The sequence below is a fragment of the Lissotriton vulgaris genome, chromosome 6 (assembly GCF_964263255.1).
Source record: "Lissotriton vulgaris chromosome 6, aLisVul1.2, whole genome shotgun sequence".
Lineage (NCBI taxonomy): Eukaryota > Metazoa > Chordata > Amphibia > Caudata > Salamandridae > Lissotriton > Lissotriton vulgaris.
Window position 1 is genome coordinate 1522493851 of NC_141694.1, and position 12137 is coordinate 1522505987.

Genomic DNA, 12137 nt, shown 5'->3' on the forward strand with positions numbered 1-12137 from the left:
AAGCAGCGGTTTTGAGCGAGCGTCAAGCCGCGTCCATCTAAAACAAGGAGAATATGAGAATTAACCAATATTTGAGAGAATAACCAGGGAAGTGGGTAGGAGGTGGCCATCATGGAGACTTACTGGATTAGTCCAGAGCGGGCAGTGAATTACGCATGGGACGCATCCCTGGGACAAGAGGCTTTTGTGAAGGCAGAGGTATATCCCGAGCAACAAGCCGTGTCCGTCTGAAAGGAGGAAAAAAGGGAGGGGAACCCAGGTGCTAACAATTAACCAGAACCAGTTGACTGACTGAGGGGGGGACATGGCTGAGCTGGCAGTTTTTATGCGTGGAGTGAATCTTGGGCCAAGGGATAGGGCTATCCAGCCGGCGTGAATACTTCATGTCCAAACAAGTCAGAAATTAGGGAAATTAAAAGCCGGCAGTCAAGTGTTAACATGAGACGTGAACAAGTAAAAACAACTAGAAGGTGAATGGGGGCAAGAAGGAAGAAAAGTACAGCATAGAGGTCATATGTTGCAGACAGAGTGACAATTTGAACAATTAAGCTGTAATCTAATTAAAAATACATAGGAAAACTGATTATTGTAAGAAACAATTACGAAGATAAATTGCAAAACAACGAATATTGTAGGAAACAGTTTGACAACAACCAGTTATGCGGTTACATTGAGGCCAGTGATTGTACATGAAAGTAGACGTATGCATCCTACAGATTAGCAGGGTGTACATACATACAATTAGGGAGATGAGTATAAAGGAATGCAGAAGAAATTGTATGCAGATTCTTTACAAATACCATGAAAAGTATCACTCATACAGGAGATCGGAGAGACAAAACTGGAAAAATCTAATTTCATGCATAACAATGAACGGTGAGAGTGGAGATATGTGAGATGAGGATATATTAGCCTGGCGTATTAACAAGCTAGGGTGTTGTGCCACTCATCTAAAGTGTTCAAGCCATGTTCAATAGTATTGCAGTGGGCTATCCAACAACACTCTCACCTGTTGAGAAGCTGCTGCTGGTTACCGCCGCTATGTGGTAGGCTAGGCAGGTCTATGACTTGTGCAGTGAAGTCAGTCTCTTTGTGGCCTAGTTCTTGGAAGTGTTGTACTAGGGGGGCGTTTGGTGTTCCGCATCTGATTGGTTTCTGTGTTGGATTATCGGGTCCTTTATCATTTGGGTTGTTTGTCCTATGTAGAAGAGGTTGTATGGGCAAAGTATGGCATATATAACATTGCATGAACTACAGTAGCTAAAGCTTTTCAACTGGTAATTACGTTCATATAATTGAAATTCTTTGGTGTTGAGCGATGTGGAGCATGCAACACACCCCAGACACATGTGATGGATTCTTCTCTGTTGGTTCCTTTTGGCCAGGTTATGACATGTACCAGGTGGTCCGCAACATTGCCCACCCGGGACAGGAGAACAAGGGGGGTTCCTGAAGAATGTCAAAGTTGGTAAGAGTGTTCCAATTTCTGTTGAAAATGTTGGAGATTTTGTTGCTGGTGGGAGAAAAGGTGGATACAACAGGGATGCAAGTATTTTCTTTTTTTCTTTGGGTGTAAGCAAAGTTTCCCTGTGGTTATACCAGGCTCGTTATGGGCTCCAGTAACCAATCTTTTTGGGTAGCCACATAACATGAGTTTTTCTGTGAGTATGGCGGCCTCACAGAAGAAATCCTTCCTCAATTTGCAGTTGCGGTGGATGCGGAGGAGTTGTCCGACAGGCAGATAATCACACAGGCCCCATGGATGGTAATAATAGAAGAGTGTTGCGCTCTGTGGGTTTTCTAAACATAGTTTGTACCTATTTTGTCCAATCTAATCCAATTCAAAATAGCTTTATTCGAGATAAACTCATAAAAGCAGAAAACAAGCATCCTTGATACATACAGAATTAAAAAGTTGCTTAGCTGGATTTTACATATTTAAAAGAATTAGATTAAAAAAATAGAATCTAAGCAAATGGAAGAAATAGAAATTCATTTCAGCTGATCACAATAAATTAAAACTCATTTACAATACCAATAGAGACAGATAAAAACAACATTCTAGTTCGTCAATCATACTTTATGTTCAAACTAAATAAGTTAAAATTGTTATTTACAAGAGATTACCCAAAATTTGATTTCTGCTTTAACATCCACACCCACCCTAAGTATTTGGCTACCGCTATTGAAATAAATGGCATAGTACTGGTGCATATGAGCCTTTCTGCTTCAGCACTTCTATTTGTACACAGTAATTTGCACATTGGGGTAAGCCAAACTCGCCTAGGGGTAACATATACAGGGCAGGCGAAAAGCAGATGGGAAACTGTTTCCTTGTGACTCCCACAAGCTGGGCAGTTAATATTGCTTGCATAAGCCCACCTGGAGGTCAGTGACTTCAGAGGTAGCGATCCTGCCCTAAGCCGAAAATAGAGCTTCCTATCCTTTGGCCTGGTGATAATATCCCAATAAGATTCAAGCCTGGGAGTAAGTTTTGACCCTAGAAAAGTCCCCGCCATGGTAGATGAATCAGTGCTGCTCCAAACATTGTAAGCAGCCTGTTCCCAGTATTTCTCCTTTAAGATGTTTTTATTATTATTATTATTATTATAGAGGCTTTTGTAGCGCGCTCTGTTACTAAGAAAATAGTATCCTGGCGCGAAAGGGATGAGAGGCAAGGCAGAGGGGGACCCTATACAGTGATGTTGAAAAGGTGGGAAAATGAGCAGAATAGGCAAAACAGAGGGCAGAAAAACGAGCATTTTTAGGTGGGAATGAGGCTTCTACTGGATTTTCCCACAGCATTTGCATACCCAAGGCGACGAGGCTAATTCTAACTCCCCTTAGCCAGCTAATTTTATGAAAGCCATCAGATTTTATAACATCAAGAAACCCTGTGGCATATGATGAAAGTTCAGGTGTCGTCCACAGCCTGCACCAGTATAAAATAGGGCGCAGCTTGGCGACATCTGCAATAGCTTTCCTACCCAAATCATATCTAAGCGGCTTTAGGGTAGTACTCTGTGGGAGATTAGTAATACTACGAAGGAACTTATTTTCAGAGAGGGTTAGTGGAGCAACTTTCTCAAACCCCCATAATTCCGCGCTGTACAGCGGGGAGCTAACAGCTTTTGATTCGTAAACTTGGAGGGCAGGCCTAATTGGTTTCGTTAACGACTTTTTATGCTCCAAGCTTAAGGCTCCAGCAGATTGTCGGTGTTTTAGAGCAGGGATATCTATGTGATGATCCCACTTCAGATCCTTCTCTAAGTGGATGCCCTAATAGCTGAAAGCTTTGACCCTTTCAAGTGGTTGACCATTTATAAAAACTTTCCCTTTAAAACTTTGGTGCGGATTAAAAGTCATGAATTTGTTTTTTGCCACATTAACTTCCAGGCCTAGAGCAGCACAGAACTCTTCAAAAATTACTAAAGCACGCTGCAGACCACTAGGAGTTTTGGATATGATTAATGTGTCATCCGCAAACATTAAAAACTGAATTTTTGCACCAGCTAGAGAAGGGGCATCTGTGTTTACGGGCAACAAATGGTCTACTATTCCATTAATGTACAAAGAAAATAGTGTTGGGGCCATGGCACAACCTTGCCGCACACCACGTTCGACCGGGAATTAGGTGGTGACCCTGCCCTGCCCACCGCATTGGATTTTAGCATAATTTGCTTCGTGCAGCCTCATTACCAAAGTTAAAATCTCGTCAGAAAGACCTAGTTCCCTCAGTGTCACCCATAACTGGGAACGGGGAACAAGGTCAAAGGCTGCACATAGATCAACAAAGGCAGCATAGAGGCTGCCTTTGCCCAGTATCACAGTCTTCCAATAAAGGAGGATAAAACGGAAGACTTGGTCAATGGTACTAATGAATTTGCGGAAACCCGCTTGGAAGGGAGAGAATATACTGCTCTCTTCAATCCAGTCTAAAATGTTATTCAGGCTCATACTTCCAGCTACCTTTTGAATTGTATCTATCAAACTGATAGGTCTGTAATTTCCTGGTTTAGTTTTATCACCTTTTTTATACACTGGAATTATCACTGCCCCTTTCCTGGAAACTGGGACCGGGGCACCCCGGGCTTATCATGAAGAAAAACATTGGCAGGGACACCATCTGGTCCCAGTGATCTACCTCCAGCCACTGCATTAAGAGCTATTAAAACATAATTATCGTTAAAAGCCTCATCTTTATATAAAACATATCTAGGAATTTCCATTTGATTCTCTGAAGGGATACGCGCATATTGTGTTCTGAAATAATTAACCCATCCTTCTTGGGTGACATGGTTTTGGGGCTGATCTGACTGGCCCCCTCTCCCCCACTTGACAATGTTCCAGAATAGTCTAGTATTCTTCTTGTCACTCGCTTCTTTGAGGTCCTGCCATCAAAGCTCTTCCCATAGGCACTTGGCTTTGTGGATAGCTCTTTTCTAATCCTGTCTAGCTACGCAGACAGTATCCAATTCCCCACCCCTAATAGCATTACCAAGAGCAATTCTAGCTCGCCTAAAATCGTTATTATACCACCGTAATGGTCTAGAGCCAGCTAGATTCTTACTTGTAATAGGCTTAAAGAAAAAGGCACTTATACGCATGAAAAGGCTATCCTGTAGCTGGGTTACACTCCTCGGTTCATCTCCGGAGCTAACTGCATGTTCTAGCTCCAGTATGGTTTTATCAACGTCTTCATTTATCTTTTGCAAGACCTCCGACTTTGTTACTATATATGTCCAGTTAAGCCAGCGCATATCATTAGCAGGGACAATATTTGGGGCACAGGGCTCAACCCCACCTACCCGTGGTTGCTCCGACTTCCACCAGTCATGAGTAACACATAGGGGGTTATGGTCGCTTTCCATACAATCCTTGACCATCATATCAATTATCACGTGTCAGAGCTTCAAACTACAAAGGATATAATCATTCCAGCTTTTACTGCGCCCATTGTTAAATGTATTAACCCCAAGTCTATCTTGTGGTGTCCTGCCATTAAGAGCCCTAAGTCCCCTTTCATAGCAAATAGTATTGATCTGGATAACGACCTCTGTCCATTTTTTAACAGGGTTCAGTTCCAGTTTTGGCACTCCCCATAGGCTATCCTAGTCATCAGTAAGATGCCAATCGGGAGTAGCCAATGGCTCAAAAGTTGAATTTAAATCACCCGCAACAATCACACTACTGTAAATCGAGTGAAGCTCGAGGAGGGAATCCAAAGCCGCCATAAGTTGACACTTACCCCCCCGAACACCCCTCACATAAACATTATAAATATCCAGAAGTCCTAAAGGGCCCAGATTCAGTCTTATAACCTGGATGTCATTAATCTTTGAGGAAAGTTCTTTAATGGTCAAAGCCAATGCTTGGCACACCCATATGGTAAGGCCACCCATTGGGCATCCTTTGGCACCTTTAATTGCAGGTACAAAAAAATGTAGATAACCTGGGCAAAAATGTGGTTCGGGCAACCAAGTCTCTTGAAAAACACAGACATCAAATTTGCTAATGAATGTCAGCCATTCTGGTGGTAGTGTTTTAGAGCCCAGACCTGCTACGTTCCATGCGATAAGTGAGCCGCCATACGGTCGTGGCCTATATGCAATAAGTTATTTCCTTGGCTTAGAAAATTTGTCCTGGGCTGGCTCTTTAGTCCAGGATTAGCGAGATCATTTAATTGAATTGCATTAGAAGACCTCCCCTCAGTGGAACCACTAAAGATAATAATGTTATCCGCCTGCGAGCTATCAACACTAGCAGGCAAACAATCAACCAGACAAATTCCTGACCCTTGCGGGTGCTTCATTTCAGGGTGTTGCTGGCAATATCAACATTACCAGTTTGATCCTCTGTACTATAATTAGACAGGAGTCTTTTGTTGAGAATATAACTGGCAGTGTCTCCCCTACCAAAGTTCCCAAGACTAGCACTAGCAAGACTTTGAGCATGTACACCAGGGAGTCAATCAATACTTTCCAACCCAGAACTTCCAATACTACCCCGTGGCCTCTGCCCAGAAAAAGAATGAACCTGAAGAGGAGGTGGAGTCTTCCTTAGCTGGATACATGAATGTGCTGGTGGGCTGGTTCTGAATTGAAGAGCAAATACGTTTTCAGCCATTACCTCTGAATGTAATGTCAATTCAATACAATCATAGTGCTCTGAGGGCTAAGTTAACCTACTCGCCTTAGTGACATCGTCCCTAATTACCTATCGGCACCCTCTGACATAAAGTAGCCAATGAATAGCCTTGTTAGTCATAGAGTCAGCACTCTCATTATTTCTTGCTGCAGCTAACTCAGGAACATTAGTCGTATATATGGTATTTGTTCTATATAATCTACTTGTTTTCACACCCTCCCTCATAATTGGAAGTTTATCTTCGTGAGTGGCCATTGAGGAGATACTCCACCTAGTGTCAACTGACAAACACTCCCTCTCAACTGCTTTCAACTGATTGGCTAAACTGTTTGCAGAGGATATTAATGGTTTCTTTGAGCATTTGGGGGAAATGCAACTTTTCTGAACTTAGCCACCTCACTGTAAGAGGAAGGAACTTTACACCCACCACCCACTGCTTTTCCGATAACCAACAGGTTTGCCATACTACTACCAGATTTCAAAGGAAAAGAGTTGGCGTCATTTATACTAGAATTTAGCAGAGTGTGCACCCCACCATTAGGTAGAGGCCCTACGATAGCAGATAAATGTACAATCCGAGTCTTTATAGACTCTATCTCGTCCCTTAGAAGTGATACTAAATTCATTACGTCTTGAATATCTTGTGGGTCGTTTCTGCCCTTACCACTAGATTGAGTTTGAGAGTCTGAGACATAACTTGGTGGATGATTTAAAGCGGCATCCATTACTGTTCCAATTGGTTGAGATGATTGTGGTATGGGGCTCTCACTATGCACATTCGCCAAAACTGAAAATCTATTGGTACAAGAAACTATTGGCACACATGCTAGAGATTGACTGCCATTAACTAGCAGGGAGTTATCAATACCATTAGTTGTAATACTCTCTTTTGTTGGAGGCGGGGTCCCCCTAGTAATAGAATCACTTCCATTTTGGCCTTTCTGCTTTGGAAGAAACATAGCGGGAATGGCGGGGGAAACAATACCCTCTTGTTCCAACCCCAACCCACCTGTATTCTGTTGGGCAGTAGCCCCAAATACATGTGTATTCTTTTCAGTGGTTAAAATTGCCTCACACTCAATGCAATCAAGGACACAGTTGGAAGCAGCATGCCTAATCGCCTTTCTTGCCTTGTTTCTTTTTTGGGGTTTAGAAGAATTCCCAGTCTCAGCCCCCCTCCTCCCCCTTCAATTGACTTGCGCTTACCCATACCAATACACCCCTCTATTACTAAAACTAAAAGTTTGTTAAACAAGGATCAGCACTGGAAGTCCGCTACTAGTCCAGGGGAGGTAACAGAGGATCCTTTGGGAGAGGCAATATGGACAGCAGGTAAACAGTACCTTTCAGAATTCTCAGCGTAGGTCCACACTTTGCTTTAGAACACCATCAAACTAACGAGTTGTAGATGTTAGGGGAGTGGCCCTGCCCTGGCTACTTCTGGTGCTGACGGGTGCAGGACGGGCCCCCCCTTGGCCCAGGCTTCGCCCAGGCAGCGCCCGGGCACCCCCGCATGCGTCTCGCGCTGTGGGAGGGCCGTGACGATTAAAAGGGCCTCTGGCGCCCTCCAGCGACATCACAAGCCTGCGCCCTGCAGAATCTCCTCGGCAATGTAGGCAAAAGCCCAGCCGCTCACCCCACAACTGCTCTGGTGGCGCGGCAGAAGTTCACACTCGCCCCAGAGGGATGAAATGAAGAGGGATGGAGTAAATGCAAGTAAGTAGTGGCCGTTCCCCTCACAGCAGGCTCTGTCTCTGCTTCGGTGCGTCCTATTTTCTCTTCTTGGACCTGTAATGAGAGGTCTAAGAAAGGGAGGTTGTTCTCCTTGGGATCGGCCATAAACTTGAGGTGTGGGTGATAAGTATGAAGCCATTCAAGGAACTGTAATAGAGTTTCTTTGGTTCTTCACCAGATAAGCAGAATGTCGTCTATATAGAGACACCAGAATGAAATATTAGTTTTAAAAGGATTCAGGAGGGTCAAGATCTTGGTTCTTTCCAGATTATGTACGTAGAATATGGCAAAGTTAGGTGCATTGAAACTCCCTTATTCTGTAGGTAGAAGGTATCCTTATATCGGAAATAGTTATTGCTTAGGGCAATCTCAAGCAGGACAAGTCAGTTGGAATGCGTGTAGAAAGTGGTCTTGAGTCAAGTAGATATTTTATTGCCGAGAGCCTTCTTTGTGAGGAATGTTCGCGTAAAGCAACTCAATACCCAGGCCGACCATCAAGTCAGTGCTTGTGATAAATGAAGTGTCCTCTATGAAGTTGGTATGGTCCATGCTATCCTGGACGTAGGTGTCTGTGAGCGTGAAAAATTCTTTGATTATGGCATCTATGTTTTTGCTGATTGGCTCGAGGATGGAGCTGCATCCGGAGACTATGGGTCTACTAGGAGGACTGTGTACATCTTTGTGTATCTTGGGAAGGCCATATATCACTTGTGTGCGTGGATGGCTGTTGTTAAGGAAAATGGCTTCTTTATCCATGATGATGTCCTGGGATTTGGCTAGTTCAGTGACTTCTTTGATCTTTGTGTCTGGAAGGGGATCCGTGATAGAGCCAGATAGTGATTTGCGTTGCCTAGTTGTCTTATGATTTGGGTGTTGTACTACTCTTGGTCCAGAATAATGATGCCGCCACTCTTGTCGGCTGGTTTTACGAATATATCCTTGTTGGATGTGAGATTTTTTAGCACCTGTTTTTCAATAAAGGTCAGATTGTAAGGCACACATTCATGCTCTGTCTGGATGGTTTTGACCTCATGTAGGACCAGTTTCTCAAAGGTGAGGATTTCAGGGGGCATGGATGGAATGTAGGGGGTGGTTGAAAAGGCGACCTACAAGACTGATCAAGTGGTGGTATCTCCGCAAAGAATTGTTTTAATCTGATTCTCATGAAAAATTGTATGAGATTTTCCTGTAATTTGAAAAAATTGCTTCTGTCAGGGGGGACGAAAGAAAGTCATGTGCTCAGGAGAGAGATTTCTTGGGGTGAAAGTTCATGTTGAGAAAGGTTGAAAATTAGAAGATGAGAAGAGTATGTGGAGTGTTGACAGTGGTGGTGGTTGATCCATTCATTATTGGGCGCGCCATTGGTAAAACTTGTGACGGTTCTGATGGAGCAAGGATTCGCACGTAATGCTACTTGCTTGCATTCAAGAACCTCGCATAATCAATAACGTTATTAACCAACCTGTTCTGTCATTAATATCGCACTTTCAACCTACACGCGGGTGCCCCAGAGACGCTTGCTTATGTGTTTTCTAATCCTAACAAAGCTTGCACACTGACTGGTCGCTGCTATGCGGGATTTTAGTCTGCGCATGCGTCGGTCATACCCATGTGATGTGACGCACTCGTAGTTCTGAAGGGATTTTCTCGCTCATGCGCATTATTGCAAACATGGCCGCTTTGTATTTAACACGCTCTCTGCTTGCTACCGCCCCTTTGGCTCAGCTGATTATTTCTGCATAACTCCTAACGCTCTAGATATTATAAAGTAAGGGGTGTAGTGAAGCTATTCATGGTATACAGTGTATTCAATTTTTCCTGTGTTTCTAATTTGTTTTCGCTCACTTATCATGTACCGCGTATCAGTGGGCCTGAGAGTGGAGAGCCTCTCCATCTTGGAAGTCTGTGTGGAACTGACCACGTGACAAGAGAACCAAGTCTTGCATCAGTGGAACTCAGCCAGCTGGCTGCCGAAGCTGAGATGCTCCTGGGAACCTGCACTCTGACCCAGCGAGAAGAAGCTGTATTACACCTAAAAATTATACAAAATTGTTAGTCCACTGTGTGTCCTATTGTTCTCTTTAACTCATATGCCATGGGAACTGGAATGTAAGGGGTGGGTACGAAAAATGAATATTAATTGTGGGAACACTAAATTCTAGGTAGTGACAATGACCTAACCACCTCTCTTGTCCAATCCAAAGTTGAAGATCCTGTCATTTGCAACATTTGTGGGTGGTCCACTGACACGAAAACAGTATAACTAGTCTAGTTTTAGCTAGAGAAATTGTCCGACTTGTCCGAGTAGCTGACCTGTCACCGACCCTACGAACTCTATAGGTGATTGATACAGAGAGCTGCGGAGCACTCTGTCCGTAATTTCCGCGAACTCACCGAGGTGGAATAGTTTTAAGTGCTGGTGAAGCACTTTGCTGGGAGATTCGAAAACCCAATCGGGGTTATTGGCAGATTCCATGCAGAGAGGCAGTAGCGCAGGCGTTGCATCCGAAGCTGCAGGTGTTGGTCGTACCCTTTGATGAGCCCAGTCCTGATCCAAATCCTGAGGGGTATCCTGTCTTGACGGTCCATGAGCTGTACCTGCTCGCCTACTGGCATCCTAAGTCCTTGAGGGTCCTTGTCCTCGCCTTTTCCCAAACTGACCCGTGGCCAGGGTTGGTCCTCATTCCCGTCCTAGGTAAATATATAACTGTGGGTGTTCGTCTATCTATTCTCTTTTCCTCTCCTCCTTTTAAATAAAGCATTATTGCCTATGTTATTTTCCCTGTCTTTTCTAAAAGATTTTACATGCAAATTGTTTTATTAGTTATGTTCCATTGTTTCCCTTACCTGTAGGATATTATTGAACTGTTTACTGATCTATTCTTACCCTCCTTTAAAATCTATGCTTTAAATAGTAGATAGAACAAGGTCTGTTTTAAATCACTGAGGAATTCTAGAACTCTACTAAATAGTATGTTCTTTCCTATTTTACCTGCCTTAGTATAAGCTTGTAAACTGAATAGCATGTTCCCTGTTACCCTTTTCCTGTAGTTTGTTCACACTCAATGGTGCTCACTCTCATTCATAGTTACATTATAGTCCTGATTCTAGTTATTGACATTCTAATCTGTATAAACTTTATTCTCATGGCATATGGAGTCTAACTTTTACTATATAAAGTCTTGAAAACCCTTCAAGTGTCTGTGGTTATTACAATTGTATAAAACTTTATTCAAATGAACAGGGTAGTCTGGTTTAGTCTTATCTCCTACCCCTGCTAGCTCCTGATTCATCAGGAACATAGGTACCTGTGACAAGGATTGGTAAGTCAGGTACAACGGGAAATAATAGTAAAAGAAACACAAGAATTACTGATAGTGATGTGTATGCTCACCCGATTCACAAGAGTACAGTGCTAAACACGTTAATGGGCCCAAGTGCGTACAAATTGGTGAAATAAAGAGTCGGGCGACCTGCGCACTCTATCAGTAATTTTCTGGTAGCAGAGGATGGTTAGGACTAGTTAAGATAGGCAGATAAGATAGTTTGTGAATAAACCGTGAATCTATAACATGTGCTGCTAAAATTTTATTGCTGCTAAAAATATTTTTTTGCAAAAAAAAAAAAAATGATCGGAAATATTGCTATATGTTATAAATTGTTTTGAAATTATATTTTATGAAATGCTGCTATATTATTGCATGTGATTAACAAATTGTTAGTGATTGTTCTATGTTTTCTGGAATCCCCGGGGAATAGAATAGCGGGTGGTGAGCAGAATCCACTCGCCTGTGAGGTCACTTGCTGTGAGGAAGATTAGTGCATGGTTAGGCAGAACCGGAAGCGCTAATTAGGACCTTTTCTGAGTGAATAATTGAATAAATGATAGCAACGAGTCCACTATTGAAACTTCCATTGTGATATCACCTAGTAAGGGTCACACGAGGATGGAGTAGTAGGTTCGTCGGAGCTTGAGTGATAGCAAAGGAGTTCACTGGTGAAACTTTGGACTTAGTATATATCCCGGAAAGAGTGGATGAGTCAAAGAAGTAGCAGGTTCTCTAATGCTTGTGTGAAAGGGTAGGCAGAAGGATCTATCCGTAGTGAATGAAAAGTAGACAGAAGTGGTTTACTTGCAGTAAAACAAAAACCTTCTTTCTTTTTAAGACACTCGAGCACAGTGGCAAATGTTATACGTTGTTAACTAAATTGAGCACTTGCACTTTAAGAAAAATTCAAAGTTTCCGTTACCTTGT